The following is a 17625-nucleotide window of genomic DNA, read 5'->3' as shown; positions in this document are numbered from 1 at the left end:
TTCATTATTTCTGCAAATAAACACAATAAAGGCTTAATCCTGATGTTTTTCATCCAGAGCAACCTCATCCTTTCCAATTTTACCCAGTAAATTATAACCTGGAGAATTTGTACTGTTTAAGTGAGCAGGTAACTCACATACTGGAGAATACACCCTTTCCATGAAAAAATTCCTCCTGATGTCCAACCTGAACCTCCTCTGAGGCTGTTTTCTCCCCTCCTGTCTCTGGCTGCAATGGCACCAGTAGGCAGTGGATGAGACACTGGGAGATGGGGCAGAGAGCTCCTCTGCAACACCAGTGGAATTCCTGTGCAGTCTGGGCTTATTTTCACTCTGAACTTTCTTGTGTCTGCAAAGCAGAACATTTTCAATAACAAAACCTGCACGCGTTCTCTGCTGGAAACCTTCCCTTTGGAAAGGGAATCAGCTGGAGAATAAGTGGCAAAACAGGCCCTGAGAGGCTCAGTGGGACATGCAGATAATTCTGTGCGGAGCTCAGTCATTCCTATAATTGCAGCCCCAAATCCCAGGGGGAAGTCTCTGAGTGGGCGTTTGCACAGGAATTTCCCACCTCTGCTGCACCAGGTGGAACAGTGGAAACTCTTGAGTACCCAAACTCTGCAGGTGCTGGTGTGTGGTGTGAGGACAAGATTCTTGCTGTTGGCTGTGCTGCTCATGGGCTGCTGTGCCCACGTGGCTGTGCCTGGCAGATCCACCAGTGTCCTGCTGTCCCCATGGGATGGTGCCTGGCAGATCCACCAGTGTCCTGCTGTCCCCATGGGATGGTGCCTGGCAGATCCATCAGTGTCCTGCTGTCCCCATGGGATGGTGCCTGGCAGATCCATCAGTGTCCTGCTGTCCCCATGGGATGGTGCCTGGCAGATCCATCAGTGTCCTGCTGTCCCCATGGGATGGTGCCTGGCAGATCCACCAGTGTCCTGCTGTCCCCATGGGATGGTGCCTGGCAGATCCATCCAGTGTCCTGCTGTCCCCATGGGATGGTGCCTGGCAGATCCATCCAGTGTCCTGCTGTCCCCATGGGATGGTGCCTGGCAGATCCATCAGTGTCCTGCCTAGTGGGTCCATTGGTGTGTGAGCTTTGCTGGATTATGGGCTTGAAGTTGTGCAGTGCACTTTTGATTTAAAAGACTTCATGAGTGGTTGAAGCTCTGTAGAGAGAAAACAAACAAACAAACAAAGCAGAAATATTTGGCAGTGGTAACCCAGGAATCTGGGTGGGGAAGTGCAGTCTGGCTCTAGGGATAGAGCTTTTCACCATCCACCACTGCTCTGCTTCCCAGGGCTCACTGTAATTCCACATCTTTTTACAAGAGCATGGAGTGACAGGACAGGGGGAATGGCTTCAAACTGACACAGGGGAGGTTTAGGTTGGATACTGGGAAAGAGTTCTTCCCTGTGAGGGTGGGGAGGCCCTGGCACAGATTGCCCAGAGAAGCTGTGGCTGCCCCATTTCTGGAAGTGTCCAAGGCCATTCCATGATTCCATGGTCTCTAATGGTCTCTAATGACAATTTAGAGTAGTCCCTCTGACCTGGAGCCAGACTGTGGGGTTTTTGCTCTCTGTGAGCAAGGCCATGTTTTCCTATGGAGCCTCACAGGGCGGTTTTGCATCCCGTGGAAGGAATGACCTCAGATAGATGGAATAGAGTGAGCTCTGCCCACTCAAAATAATAAAAGAACTAGTTACTTTTTAGGTGTATGTAGCTCTGAAATAAATGCTTTTGACTCTGCTTCTAAAACTTCCCTCTGGGTTACTCTCTTTTTTTCGAAAAGTATACAGCACTACTGTTTGCTTTCTAAATTGATAATTAAATCTCCCATGCACTTTCATGGCTATATGCTGAACCTTAACATCTCTATTGCTAAATTCAGATTATTACTTTCATCTTATTATGATTCAATAGCTCCTGAAATTATTATCAGTTAATAAAAGAAAATACAGTGGAGTCCAGGCAAGGTATCTCATGGAGAGGTTTAGTTTTCTTAGCATGTGGAAAAAGTCAATGTAGATAAATTCAAAGTTAAACCAATGTGTGATTCTTCTAATTCAGAAATGGAACCTCATATACAAGAAGCAAGACATGCATAATACAGTTATTATACCTAATTATTGTTCAGCTGTATGTCTTGCTTAGAGCAAAATTGCCACAAAATGTAGACCAGCTTTCTGCTTAATAAGATTCTTTTCCTTCTTATTAAGTTTACGAAATATTACTCTAAAAATAATTCTTGTAGAAATCATAAGAGTAAAATCAGGTTCTTCATTGGTGGGTTACTGTGCATTAGTCATTCATATTTACTGAACTTCTGAAGCTCATTAATTTCTCTGAAAATAAATATTATTTTTTGACATTTCCTGTTTGGTTATAATTTTGCCTGGCTCTAGTTCCTGACAGGAACCCACCAGCTGCACACCTTTGCAGTTTGGTCATGGCAAATTTCTGCTTGTTGTCTCCATTGAAATTCCTGTCAGAACTCCCTCAGATCCAAGGAAAACTGGTGTGGGCTCACAGATAAATCCTGAACAAGATCTCAAATAGACTCTGAGGCTCTTTTGTAGCCCTTGCTCTGAAAGTCCTGTAGCACTCAGAGCTTTTGCTCATCTTCTGGCACAGTGTGGGCAGAGTGGAAGTTCACAGGTGATCATGGTTCTTTCTTTCTTGGCCTGGATTTTGGCTTCAAATTTTGAGCATCGTGTGGTTTCATTAGCACTGAATTCTGTTTGTCCTCAGACAGCAAGGACCAGCCCCACTGCTCGGGGTCCTGGAGGCTGCCACCAAACAAATAAAGAGGAGTAATTTTCCAGCATGAGCCCAATAAATCTGTCCTTTTTGCCACTTCTGTGTTTAATCTGGCAAAGAAGGGGATTTGGGGTGTGTACACTGAACAGCTGACTCCTCTGTTGGATCTTGTGGCTGTTGGGAATTGAAGAACAATGTTAGCATTTGTTATTCCTCTCATAAAATAGTGAAAGCAGCACTATCATGACAAATTTGTTGAAATAACTCACGAATGGGTAGTTCCCCTGGAGGAACAAATACAGCTTAAGGTCATTCCACTCTCCTGTATCTGCAGGTGTTCTAGGACTACAGAAGGTAAAGGTTTATTTTATTTTATAGAAATATAAGACAAATCTCCATATTTTCAGTCTCTGTATAATCTCTGCAATGTGATGTCATTATTATACCAAGGTCTGATTTCATTGCTGATCAAATCTTAGTTTAGCAGTTGGTGGACCGATAAAAAGATATTAATGAGTTCTTGGCCATTACTCTTTTTCTGTCAGACAGTCAAATAAAGTGCAGCAGACCAATTTAATTGGAAAATGGGCACTGGAACATCAACTCAGTGTGTGGTGGAGAGATACCATCTCCTGTATTTCGGTAAGTGACTTAACTGTGCTCTTGTGGAAAGTGTTTCATGTCCAGGGGATGTAGAACAGAATGTAATTGCAGTGGGGGATTTTCAAAATTGCTTCACTGGGGATAGTTTGGAGTCACTTAGGTAGTTCTGCAATTTGTAGTGTAGAGTGTATAAAATTACTTTAATAATTAATTCAGTCAGTTGTTTTTATGGATATACTTCTGGGTGTTTTGTACTGAATTCTGGTTGTGTTTGTTTTGCAGTCTCATTATTCTTGGTTTATGGCTTTACAGCTGTCAGTACCTGAGAAAATTGAACTAGTTATGTCAGTGTTGTCCAGTCTCTCTCTACGCCACTATAGACACAACCAAGAAGGAAAAGGAATAAATTAGCTCAGGCTGCACTGGTATTTCTGTAAGAATTTCACAGGCTGACATAGTTATAGCAAGACAAGCAGCATGTGAAGAGTCAGTTTCTAGAGTTACTTTCTTTTGAAATACAGTGGAGGTGAGACCCTGAAGCTGATTATCTCCAGCAAAGGGAAGATTAGGATTGTTTTTTCTCATCTTTGGCATTTTGTTAAACTCATCTGCCAAAACAAACACAAGAAGAAAGTCACAGGATGTCCACGGCTTTCCGAACACTGCAAGCTGATGGGCTGGTTGGGTCCAGTTCTCTTCAAGGGTCTGGTATAAATCCCATTTGCCTTGTTTATATGAAGACAAGCCCTTCTAAGGCAGCATTAAGGTTATATTTGGGCTATAGCCCTTTATGGGCTGTGCTCTGAGGCCAAAAGGAGCAGGTTATGTTTGCAGCTGTGGAGCCTGTCTCTGGCTAATGGGGATTTGTTTAATTAACACATCAGCAGTTTACAAGTGGTGTCTGCAGTGGGCTGCCCTGCCATCCTGAGACTTTCCCATCACTGAGCAAAGAGAAATCCCCTCTGGCTCCTGCACAGTTGTCCCTCTGTCCCTCCTGGGGCCAGAGCAGGGGGTGGCTGCTCAGTGTCCTTCGCTGACCCTCGCTGAGATGGGAGGGACAGTGTTGTCCCTGCTGGGAGCTCGGTGGAACAGGACTGCTCTGCTTCCAGGGATCAGCCAAGCTCATCTGCACTGAGACACTGCCACCATGCCCAGAGATGGGTTTGTAGATCAAATTTCAGTGGTGGAATTGTACAGCTGACAAATGCTTGTCGTTATGGGTTTGTGGTCTGTTAGAAGGAGGCTGAGTACACACTGATTTTATTTTTAATTACAGGAATTACAGTTGGTCTTTTCCTCTCTAGCTGGAAGTAATACCACTTAGTCAGGGACCTGGAGACACATCCAATTAGCTCTTCTCTGAAAGCCATCACATAATGACTTGTTAAAACTTCCCTAACAAACTTCCCTCTCTGATGCTATATTGTGGGCAGGAATAATTATTTGCTGCAGTCAGAGTATGTCTTCATTCTGAGTACATGGATAAATTTTCTAATTCCTGGGAAAAGCTTCTGGATCCTGCTGTGAGCAACAGCTATTCTTTAAGAGCTGATGCAATGGTTTTATCTGCACACAGAGCTGCAGCCCTAGTGCACTATGCGGGGCCGGGTCTGTCCGGTCCTCTCTGGAAGAGCAGAATTCCTTCCTTGTTCATCCCACAGCCCATTTCCACCTGTTCATCCCACAGCCCATTCCTACCTGCTCTGTTGCCCTCAGGCTTTGAGACTCACCCTCCAGTGATACTGCAGTCTTGCAGCATTCCACCATGAATGCTCATTCTTGCTACTTTGGGCAGGAAAAACTTTCCTATTATCTTCTATGCTGTCTGGAGTTCCAGCTCCTGGTGATATCCCAGAGGAAGCTCTGTTGTATTCCCTGTGAGTGCTCCTATGGCAGATTTCTTGCCAGTCTCCTCTAGCATATCTTAGTGTGCTGCCATGGGCACACTGCATTGCATTTTCAACCAATTCCTAATACCTCTGAAAATACCCTCCAGAAAATAACTCTTATTTCAAGAGACCCATCACATCAGTCCCAGAGTTACCTGCACCCCTCTTGAATATGGAATTGTCTTATTGTTTGCATCATTTACATACTAAAATGAAGACATCAAGACTGAGTGTTTAGTCATGGCACATTTGAAGTTTCCAGCAGGAGTAATTTGTTTGTACCCACCATTTCCAGTCCTTTCTCAGTGCAGTGTATGCCTGGAGTTTGGCAGGTATAAATGAAACCTCTCCAATGATGCAGTTACTCCCTGCTGTGACTCAGAACAAGGTTTTCATCAAGTTGAAATTATAATCAGTTATGACAAAGGTGGCAGGATGCCAGAGGATAATCCATTGAGCAAGGAGGAGACATGAAACACCGTGTGGTGTTTGGAGCAGAGCTGAGCAACTCCATGGCCAAGCAGCTTGTGGTGTCTCTCTGGTCCTGCTGTCCCAGGAGACAGTGAGTAAGGCACATTGCCATGGTCCTGAGCAGCACTCCATGTCCTGAGGGCTTCCCATGGGCAGAGCTGTTTGTCCTGGGGCATTCCTTGGATCCTCTCCTGAACTCCTCTGTCTCTGGGTTAGATATGGAATGAACAGTATCCTCGTGCCACTCCCAGTCACTGGCTGTAATCACAACAGCTACTCTGGACAGTGTGATTCCTGGGGGCAGGAATTGCTCCAGCTGTGCCATACAACATCCTAAGGCCCAAATTCTGCAAAATGTTACCTTCTAGCTCAGGGCTAAGTGAGGTAAATCACAAAACACTTGGAGAAGTGAATGTTGGACCACATTCTCCCAAAGTTCAGAATATCTGGGGTTGATTCTGGTCGTACTTGCCCATAGATTTAGTTTTTATTATACCTGTAGCCCTTTCTGTTAAAGCAGAATAAAGATAACAGAATTAGGTTCACTTTAAATGTGCTTAATCGAATACTTTCCTGACTAAACCTCTTGGAAGATGTAAGGTTCACTCCAGAATGAATTTGGCCCACATGACAGTCGGTGTCTGGGAGAACAGTTGCTATCTAAAGAGGAAAAGGTAAATTTACCTACAGAATGAAGGGAAACAAAGGAAATATTTATCCACAGCAGTGCTGCTATAGAGACCAGGGACATTTCAAGCAGCAATAATAAAAAGAGATGTGTGGTGAATTATCTCTGCTTGGTTCTGTCATTGTTGGGCTCGTTACCATCACTACCTGCTGCACTGGGTCTGAACAACAGCTCCACTACTATTTCTTCAGAGATTTATACTTACAAAAAACTCTAAATTTGTGGAACTGGATGATTTCATTTTACTTTGAAAATGAGGTTCCAGCCTTTAGAAAATAGCTTTCTTTCCCAGACTCCAAATTAAAAGAATAATTTATCATGGAAAAGTACAAAAATGGGCTTAAGGAGACTGAAAGTAACTTTTATTTTTCTCTGCATAAAAAGGTACCTCAGAAGTTGAAAGTAAAACATGCAAATGAAGGGGCTGATTGAGGCCCCACTGCAGATTATGCACATTCTGGGCAATCTTTGTTCATTTAGTGATGTAGAAGGTAAACTGAAAATAAAACAAATACAGTTCAGATTTTTAAGTAGGTTTCCAGAAATCTTTCAGTGGTTTCTGTTTTATCCTATTTAGAGCTTTTCTACACCTCTGGGTCCAGAGCAGCAAACCTCCAGTGTCCTGCATTGCACACACAGCCTTGGTGCTGCAGGGTGAGACACTTCATGTGTCAGATTTGATGTGCTGGTTCACATCTCAGGTACCTGAGATGGAAACAGAGAGTGGCCATTTCTGGTGCCCCTTGTCCAGCACAGCTCCCAGGGGTACAGGTAAGTGCCAGGAAAGGCCCTGCTTTCAGATATTTTGCTGAACAGTTATCACTTGTCAGAAGCAAATTTTTCCTCTTTTTACTTTTCTTTTTGCTTGGGATCACTTGTATAAAACTGAAAGACTCAGATGACTGTGTCACTAAGTCCTTTATGTATGGGAAATGGATGTGTCCAGGACTATTACTGTAATAAGCTTCTCCCTACTCTTAGTAGTTACTAAGGTTATGTGTAATCGGGGAGCTATTAGCTTGAGAAATGATCTGGAAAGCATTAATAATGAATATAAAACTGGAATATTGAAAGGCATCAAGTGTTCCCCAGGGAAGAGAATATGCTCAACATTTTAATTCTGTGATCCTGGAGGCAGTGGGGTATTTCCACGTTGGGAATCAGGGGGGAGTGTTACCCACTGAGGTGGTTTGCATGTCTGAAACTGAGAAAAATGTTCTGAAACATTTTATAGGCACCTGTGAGTAATTAATTGGGCTGCTACTGTCATCATTTCAGTTGAATTATTTAGTCTGGGTTCAAAAGCCGTGGTCTGTTCTCAGGAGTGACACTTGGTGATGTGAAGGACAGTCCTGTACAGCTCTCCCTGAGCCTTCCTCTTCCTCACTGCTGAGGGCTGGGCATCTCCCTCAGGTCATCATGCTCTTTTTTGCTCCTCACATTGGTTTTTACAACTTTTCCTGAGGGGGTGTGTGTGCTTTTGTACTTGCTCTAATAACAATGAACAAATCAATACTAAATCAGGTGCCATATTTTTTGGCCAGCAACAAAATTAAGGATAGTTTATCAGTCACTTTGAAAGCCAGATATGGAGAGTAGAACAACAGTAGTTCAAGTCAGCTTTCCTCTTAACATTAGGGTGATTACTTGAATGTAATTTTGTATATAATGTAAGTGGTAGATACCTCAGAACATTCCAGTGTGTGCCTGTCTGCCTCTTTCAGGGCCTAAGTACCTTAAAATTACTGACTATATGGAAACACAGTTTATACTTCTACATTAATTAGCTATATTAGAAATCTTTAGCCTGTGAGTGACTGGCAGATTTACATTGGGAATATTAGTGGCTCTGGGTTACTGAAAATACAGGATGTTCTTCAGTTCTGGGATCTTCACTGATGTGTGAGGTCATAGCAGTGTTGGACAACCCAGGTAAAAAATAACCTGCTCTTTATATGCATGGGTAGTGTGCATTTATCTGGCTGTATCACTTGTAGCATGAGTTAAAAAATGTGCCTAAAAAAGGATTATTACCCAGTGTAATCTGAAGGAATACCAGTGTAAATCATTGTAGTTCCTTGAGCTCAGTGAAGGGTCCCTGATAGGCACCTGTCTTGCTCTGGAATAATAAATAGACTCACAATATTTTAACATAGCCATATTTCCTGTCACCTCAGTCATCAGAATGGGGTTTCCATCCAGAAGGAGTTTTCCTTTCCCTCCTGTTTACTGCCCATCAGGCTCCACTCCTGGGCTCTCAGGGGTTTCTGCTGTGGCTGCTGCTCAGTGCCAAGCTCATCTGGGTTTCTGAGCTCAGGTTGCTCATCAGCTCCTCCCTGTTGATGATTCTCTGTTTTAATACTTATTTCTGCTTTCTATAAATGTTTCTTGTCTTTTGAGCTGTGCCAGAGGGAGCCAAGTTAAATGTAGGGTAATTTCTTCCTCCCATAAATGGGCACACATGGAAAATTTTGGATGCTTTATTATCCAGTTGTAGCTTGTGCTTTCTTTGGTTTACTCTGGGTTCTTGGCATGTTTTACAGCAGTGTCTGGAAAATCAATTTTTCTTTTCCCAGCTACAAAGCAGTACATGTGTTCTTAAACAAAATCCTTTCATCCTGACCAACATCTTCAGTTCTCCTTCCCTAGTGTTGTAGAGAAACCTACTTCAGCCCCACATATTTGCTCTTTAATTTCAATGTTACTTTTAGTGATCACACTTAGTTTAAGAATGCTGTCAAAAAACTGATTATACAAAAGGACTGCATGTGTGTTCAGAGTTTTTCCAAAAGGGGTTGTTGTATTTTAATTGTGCTTTCTAAACTACAGAACTTCACTGGTTTCTTTCTTCTATCCTCCTTGTTTATTTTATATCTTCTTGTTTAAGGAAGTTAAAAAATGGGTTAGTGATGAGAGTCAAAGTTTAAATGCTTCTCATGGGGGGGATTTATGGGAAAAAAAAGACTAAAACTGTTGTATTTCTGGTTCCATGGGATGCCAGCCATGTCACAGGGATCCAGATGTGCAGTTCTTGGTCCCCATGGCCCATGGATGTTGTCCTGTGTCTGTGAGAGGATCCAGGGATGTCCAGCTGTCTTCTACTTCAGCAGTGGGTGTTAACATGGATTGTCTGGGAGAATGGAGGGCTGTGTCTAGATTGGTTATTATTGGCACAGTCCTGGATTCCTTTAAAGTTCACACTCCCATTGGTCTCCTCGGAGCTTGTGGGCTCAGAAAGAGAAAAAGGCAGCTCAGGGTCAGGGAGTGTGGTGTTTGCCTGCCTTGCACAGATTGATGGCCCTCTCTGGGCCCAGAGTAGCAGTGAGTAATGCCCCTCATCTCAGGCTGCTGAAACGCTCCTGCTGGAGCTTTATCCATCCATCCATCTCGATAAAGAGCCGTGCAGGGCAGAGCCTGTGCTCTGCTGTCCAGCACCAGCTGGAGCCGTGCCACGTTCCCCCTGCACAGCCCACAAACACGGCTCAGCCCTGAGCTGCTGCAGGGGGAGCAGGTTTGGAGGAGCTCAGGAATGTGGACAGCAGCACCAGCTTTATCCTGTGCTTCTCATCACTCCTCTGCCTCAGGGAACAGCACTGAGCTCCATCCCGGCAGTGAGGACCTCTGGGAGAGGCTGGTGACAGCACAAGGCTGTGGCAGGAGGGGTGAGCTCAGCAGGGCAGGAGGGAGTAGGTTCTCCTTTCCTGCAGCAGGACGTGGTATCTCGAGCTCATTAATGACTCTGAATGCTCATTAATGTAGGTGGGACAGTTCTGTCCCCACTGATGGGTGGATGATGTCATCTGAGGGTCAGTTAATCAGTCCCTGTGTAGGCAGAGCATATGCTTGACTATATCTGGTGGAACAGAATTTAATTACTGGATTAAGAGATTTTTTTAACACTGAAATTATCATCAGCCTTCTCATTTGAAATAAAGGGTCTGTTGAATTAATTTCTTGTTTACAGTATTTGTCTTGTAAATGAAGTTTTGTTCTTTATGCTGATGAGCTGATACACCATCAAGCCTCGAAGAAGGGGGATAATGAAAGGTGCTGTCAAATGATAGTGTCAGTGGTTAAGGTTAAGCAGAGCTTCTGCTGAGGTGCAGAGGTTCTCTGCTTTTCTGGGAATACTGAAAAATGCTAGTGTTCTGTAACAACGTTTTGGTAACTCTACAGCACTGTTGCCATTTATAGAGGGATGGAAAACAAAAGCAAATCATTTTAACATGTTTAATACCTCACATGTACATTACCTTCCCTAAAGGAAGCAGATTCCCAATGCCTGGTGAGAAGGGGCACCAGCAGTGCTGGGAGTTGCTGACAAGAAACAGAACTGGGTGTTCAAGTCCTTGCAGGAGAGCACTGGGAAAAGCTTGGGATAAAAGTGGTCCTCACCTGAAGGAAAAGGGTAAAGATAACACACCCCAATGCAAAGCAGATTCAGCCGATTTAAAAGCAGGAATTTGAAAACATATTTTTGTAATAGGAGTCTCTTAGATTTTTCTTTAGACCTCTAAGACAACCTTAAAAAACAAATCCTAGAGGAGGGCAGGATATTGGTAAATGAACTCCCGGCAGTGCTATGGGATGTCTCAATAATGCTCAGATTATTTTGGGGGATAGTTAAATATGTTCCTGTTAAAAAGGACTTAAAGTTGTTTTACTCATCAGAAGAATATGTTGATTTCCCTTTAAAAATCGGCACTTTATTTCTGCACCTATTGGTAACACCTGTGGCCATGCAGGAGTATTTAACCCGGAGTTCCTGAGCAGCTGAGAGCAATATCTTGCATGTGTGGGATACGTGTTCTTACTGTCTCCCAGTTTTCACTCTTAGTTCCCTGCTGCTTTTCTTTCCCAAAAAAACCATGGTGCTACTTTCTTCCGTACCGTGTGTTGATCTCACTTAGCCGATTTTGTTTGCTTGATTAGGGTTTTTTGTTTGTTTTCTTTTTAACTCCAGTAACACTTAAAATTCAGGTCAAACCTTGGTGCTCTGAAGTGCCTGGGATGGAGCACATTCAGCCATCAATTTTTAGTGCTTCGTGTAAGAAGAGACGGAATAGACCAGACTTAAACGTAAACTGCCTGTTGGTGCAGAGTTGAGCCTGTGAGATTAACTGAGAAGGACATCAGAGTGCAGGTAAGGTGGTTTAAAATTCAAGTCTGAACTGCTGCTTTTTCTTGTGCTGCCAAACTCTCTCCTTCTGCATAACCTTGGTCCCAGAGATGTGAGGACAGAGAAAGACTTTGCAGGTTTGTTGCTGATATAAAGGAAGGATTTAACTGGTACAGTAGTACGTGTGGAGTGTCTGTAATGTGTGTGAGTGCAGGGCTCCACTGCAGGAAAATTGGTACTTCGAGGTCGGTAGTTTTCTTACCAACCTCTGCTGTGGAACAGGTAAAACAGCAATTGTGCTGCAGCTGGAAACTGGTTCCAGTGGAGTTAATGTTCTTATTGACTTCAGTGGAGTCAGAAGCTCTCTGTGAATCCCTCTGGTCCAGAAGCCAGACAGGGAGGCCAAAGCCCTTGCTGATGATAACAGAGCTTTTAACTCCCTTTGTCTGTGCAGACCTTAGTCCTGCAGATAAGTGCTGTCAATGAGGGTGGTATTAGTACATAATACAATTTATCACTGCTTGTCTCTCTTTATAAGAGCTCTTCATCTTGTTACCAGGCATTCAGTGCTATTAGAACCAAACATGCAAACCCAGAGCAGCTGATATTTTCTGGCCAAGCTTATTTGAAATTATACTGACATGAGAGTTTTGGGGACTTGAGGAGATTTATTTATAGCTCTTGTGACGTACTTGCAGCAGGGTTTAAGGTTTTGAAACCCTGAAGAGCCTTGATCTTGACGTTGAGAAACACCCATTACTCAGATGCAGAGACTCAGAGGTGAAACTGGGTGACCTGTCCTGGGAAGTTGGTGGCAACATTCCTGCTGCCAAACCTGCTCCTTGTGCAGTGTAATCTTGGGTGGCCTGGAGGAGTTTTTTGACTTTTCTCTTTGCAAGAGAGTAAAATTATCTTTCATTAGCATGTCCCTTGTTTTGCCCTGTTTGTTACATCCTGAATATAAACCATTACAGGCATTTCCAAAGGTATTGTGCCTACGGGGGCAAAATTACCATGGGAAAAGGCAGCAGCAGAGCTTGGGATAATCCATTTTCCTCGAGCAAAACCTGTGCAGCACTTACGTATGCTCACTTACCTGCAGGTTTGGAGGGTGAATTGATCTGGATATCCAAGTGGCCCCTGATCCCTGGGATTATCCTGGGGCACTGGAACAATGCTGTGATGTTTACTGGAATTAAAAAAAAGGACTTAAAAAAAGAAAGTGGGGGAGGGAAGTGTTTGGAGCAGTCTGAGAGGTCTGACTCTGACTGAACACTTCATATTTGGATTCTGAGTCTGGTGGCACAGTGAGATCAGTCCAATTTCAGTCATTAAGCTAATTTAGTGAGACTTTATACAACAGTAGGATATTTTACAAGGCGGGCTTTGCATTCAGGTCTCACAGGATCGGACTGAAAAGTCCTTAAACTTCCTTCTTTCAAGAAATTCCTGTCTAGCCAAATATTTAAGAAGCAATCAGAGCTTAACAGGCATCCAATTTGTTCACCATCTTAGCAAAATGGGTTTGGTATTTTTTACTATTTTGCTTCTCAAGAGTTGCAAAAATAACCAGTGGAGATTGTTAATAGGAAATGTCACTTGCTTTGATTTATTTATTTGTGTGATTGGACTTTAGGGTAGAAGTTTTCATCCATATTAAGACTGTAGCTATTTTCCCAGCCTGTGTTCTCTAAATTTTCCTTATAAAAAAAAATAAAATTGCTTACAGGATGTTTTGTTGGTGTATGAGCCTGGGAATATGTCACGGTTTGCCACCTTCTGGTTTTGCCATTTGGAAAAGCTAATTTTGTCTCAGGATTTGCTTCTAGCGACTTGTAAGTAGCAGCTGCAGAGAGGTGCAGGGAAGGGGCCCCTTCTGAAGGACTTCTGGTGGGTTGAGAGGATGGATTATTTTTTCCCCCTGTTCATTATTGCTTCTCTTTGCTTGGGGAAATTGTCCTACCCAGCACCGAACTCCACTCTTTTCCTGAGGGCATCTTCCCTGCTTTTAAAGGAGTTTCTGTAAGCTCCTCATTGTTGCCTGGTTAAGGAGCAGAGCTCTAATCACCCCATCTCATTTCCCTGAATTAATGAGCAGCGCAAATCACCGACAGCTCAGACACTGCCGACTTCTGACATACAACTGAACGCTAAACCCTCCATCAGCTCGGAGTGACTCTCAGACACTGGTGTTATCAGTGTGACCTGATGTACGGGAGGATACTGTGACTGAGCAGATAATTAGATTGGGCTGAGGCTGAACCAGGGGATCTTCTGCAAGTAGGGAACAGAGGGAGTTTAATGTGTCTGCCGGGCAAGGATTGAGAACTTGACACTTTGTTTTTTCCACTGGGAGAACAAAGACCCAAACCAGACCGTGGGGATGGCAGGACAATTTGTATCACTGATGGTAACCCCACCGAGGAGGAGCAAGGCACAGATGGAACCTGTTCGGGGTGGAGGTTATGAGGATTTTTGAAATGTTGGGAATTTTACTTGTGACTTTCTTGACTAATGCGATCCAAAAAGAGGCTCAGGCTGTCCTCAGAAGAAATGAGGACACAGGACTTGTCTCACACCTTCACCTGTGACAATCAAACGTTGGAGTAGCTGGAATCTATGAACGAAATGTTGCATCTCAGCAGTGTAGATTTTAAACACAGTAACTGAGAACTGCATTAGTGAGGTAAATCTAAAGCATGCAGCCCTTGGTATCGTTGCAGTTTAACAGTTCATCTCTGTCCATTTAGTGATTAAACTTCAACAGCCACTAGATCTCAGCTGGGAGATGTGTTCCAGCACATTTGAATACTTTGCACATTCAAACTGGCACCCAAATCTCAGTGGCTCACCTCTATTGATGTTATTCATTAGCTTGCCCTGGATGCCAGAGTAACAGTCCTTGGAAAAGCAAATGCTCCTGCATAAACGATTAAAATGTAAATGTACATTTCACTGTGATTGTATTGTTCTCTCAGCTGTGTTTGGGGAGTGGATTCCTACCCTGAGGCAGCATGTCCAGGTATTGCCTCTTTTGAGACAGAGTTAAAAAGCAGCTAAACAGGCCTTAGCCTGTATTTTTCTTTTGGTGGGTTAGATTCAGTTTATAACTGAACGAAAGAATTCTGAATTTTGTAGGAAATGTTAGGTGACACTGTGGAATCTGGGGGGTCTGTTAGTGAGGATAACTTAGGACCTTTTTGGTCTTATACTGCATTTCTTCTTGGCTCTTTCGACCAAATGTCTGTCCACTGTCTCTAAAGGTTATAGTGAAATGATCCCACCGGAATTCTTGATTTACAGATTGTTCCTTAACTCATTAAATACTTTAAAATGACTGAATGACGTGTAGGAAATGGTCTCTATCAAGAGGCTGTGCCCTGAACAAACAAAAAGGAATAGATATGCATTTGAAGACCTCTTTTTATCACTGTTTCAAAAGGAGATATTTAGAACTGTGGGGCAATGTGATGAGGTAAGAGGTAATTAATTCCAGTGAGAATTAGTTTCTGTCTTTATTAGCAAGGATATGAATCAGTTCATAAGTGCTATAGGTTTAGAATGTTCTGGACTGTGCTCATCTCCTGTGGCTCCCCAGCACTGGTCATTAGTCATTCCCTTTGAATGGGAGTGTGTGTGAGCTCAGAGCCCCGGGCTTGCCTTGGGGTGACCCAGTTGGTGGCACGTTCAACTCAGCTGCAGGAGCTGGAGAGGTTTAAAGGAGCTTTAAAGGTCTGGAGGATGAGGTAGGGAAAAAATGGCAAGACTGCAGATTTAACTTGCTGTTGAAGTTGCAGTAGTGCTCCTAGACTTGTGTCTGGAGCAGATTTTCACTGTCTTCTTGGTGCTGTTTAGGTGCAGAGGAGGACCTGGACCTTGACCTAAAAAGTTCATAAAAATGGTTTGTCTGCATATTGTCCAGTTTATATTTAGCATTTCCTGGACATGTGCAAACAACTCCTGGCTTGAGCAGATTCCAGCCTAAGGCTTTGCGAGCAGACAGGCCAGGGTGAGCAAAATCTGTATATATGAATTAGTAAAATTCACTGTAACTCACAATCTGTCAGCAAAGGAATTTTAAGGTCATCCTCACGTTGTTGCCCAGGCTCATATATTGCTATTTAGGAATTCTGGTGGCATTTTTTTATAGCTCAGATATTTCCTGCCCATCATGCCTGGTATGTGGCTCCTCCAAAACCCTGGTGATGACCTGTCCCAGGTAAATTTTATCAGATTTGGTTTAGGTTATACTGGTGAGTCTTTAGTGGAAACAGGGACACCATCACTCTGCTCCTGAAAATGATTCCTCAATGCAGTTAATTTGGACTGTCTTGTTGTAACACCTCAGAACGAGGTACCAAGAGCTGTATTCCTGCAACTTCTGTTCATAACAGGTAGGAGGGGGCAGAGTGTGAAACATGGAGGGTGTCACATTCAGTGTTGTGCCGTTGCATAGTTATAGAAATACTAAATAATTTAAAATACTCCAACTGGTGCTGCTGCAGGTTGGAGAATGAGCTTGAAAAACCAGGTTTTGTCACATAACCCCAGTCCACTATTTTCTTGTAGATCACTCTAAAGAGGGGAGCAGAAAGGGCTCTTCTACTGGGGCCCTGGGTCCGTCTGCACAGGACCTTTGTAACACTCTGACGCTTATTTTTCCCTCGATTAAGTGCAGATGTTGTGTGCCAGCACCAAGTTTTGCACCTCCACATACTGAGTACAGGGAACTGAGAGTATAAACCAGCACTGGAGGTACTGGTGGGAACAAGAATTGTAGTACTTGAGCAGTTGCCTTTTGAGCCTGGATATTCCCCCAGCTAAAAGACATTAGAGTCACCACTGGAGTGGAGTTAGCAAGGGAATTTCAGTCTCACTCTCTCTTGGTCTCAGCATCGTGTGTTTTGTCTTCTTTTTTACTTTTGGTTTTTTTTGAAGCAGGTTTTGAATTGGAACCTCTCCATAATGGAACTTGAGTAAATTGCTCCCTTTCCTTCCCTATAAATTCCTCCAAGCTGTTTCACCAGATTCTCTCTGGCTTTTGTTTAAGCAGGAGTAACAGGTAAAGACTGAAAGGGCTGATGATGGAAATGAAAATTAGCATCTACTTCTTGGTGGATTGGGGAGTTTAGGGATGGAGGGAACTGTGAGGGAAAACCACTTCAGGGAAGAGAAGAGAGAAATGAAAGAGTGGGAAAGAAGGCAAAGCAAAGGTCAGGAGCAGTGATAGTCCTGACGGTGTACATTTGGCTGCTGCTGAATGAATGGGAAGGTGCTGAACAAACAGTAATTAAAATCCCAGCTACTATGTAAATGCCAGATTAGAGCTGTGATCTTTTTGCAGTTTCCTTTGAGGTGAGTGGGAGTCTGTATGTTAGCCCCCTTGGGAATGCTTGAGCCTAAATAGAAGCTCAAACCCAGAGGGGAGTCAGTTTTCTTCCTGGAGTGAGCTGACATCCCTCTGACACGAACCATGAACACCAAGGTTTCTATGAGGTTTAACAGCTCAGTGTTTCCAGCACAGTGATTTTACAGTTTTCCTGCAGATGAGGGTGTTTCACTGACACCCTTCTGTCCAACAGCTCTGAGTTCTGTGGATTTACAACCTGATCCAGAAGTGAGCACTTCACTTACTCTTGAAAAACGTGGTCATGAAACTATATGGGGGAAATTACGCTCTCACGTGGGCAGGGAACATTTCACACTCCTGTTGGGAGAATAACTCCTGTTAGGAGTCTCCCTGGATAGACACAGGGTGCTGTGCTCACCCTTAGGTTGACATGCATGGAGTGCACCAGGCTGGGGGAGAAGCTATTGACAACTTATTTGGTGAACACGTCTCTATAGTCCTGTTTCTATGGCAACCCTGATGTGAAATGTGTTGCTAGAAAAACATTAGTTACTATAGAAACATCTTCCCTGTGAAAAGTTTACTTTGTAACACGTGATGCCTAATATTAGTTTTTTCAAGTTAAACCACCCACACGTGTGTTGGAATCAATAAACAGGTCACTGTACTCAGAGTGATGTAGCTGGGAATGGACAGAACCTGGATGTCTTCTGCTCAAAGCACTGCTGTCTTTGCCTGCCCTCA

General features: G+C 43.5%; 1 long non-coding RNA gene across 16 annotated transcripts in view; it reads left to right on the top strand.

Annotated features, from left to right (window-relative positions):
• LOC135423696 (uncharacterized) overlaps positions 1 to 17625 on the top strand; it is a 125460-nt gene that overhangs the window by 5727 nt on the left and 102108 nt on the right. For all 16 annotated transcript variants that reach the window (XR_010434895.1, XR_010434889.1, XR_010434896.1 and 13 more), the window contains one exon: positions 3307 to 3403. This is a non-coding gene — a long non-coding RNA (uncharacterized LOC135423696). The remainder of the gene's footprint in view (positions 1 to 3306; positions 3404 to 17625) is intronic.

This window comes from Pseudopipra pipra, chromosome 17 (genome assembly GCF_036250125.1).
Source record: "Pseudopipra pipra isolate bDixPip1 chromosome 17, bDixPip1.hap1, whole genome shotgun sequence".
NCBI classification, from domain to species: domain Eukaryota; kingdom Metazoa; phylum Chordata; class Aves; order Passeriformes; family Pipridae; genus Pseudopipra; species Pseudopipra pipra.
The sequence above is the reverse complement of the archived record's forward strand: the minus strand, read 5'-3'. Positions and strand labels throughout refer to the sequence as shown.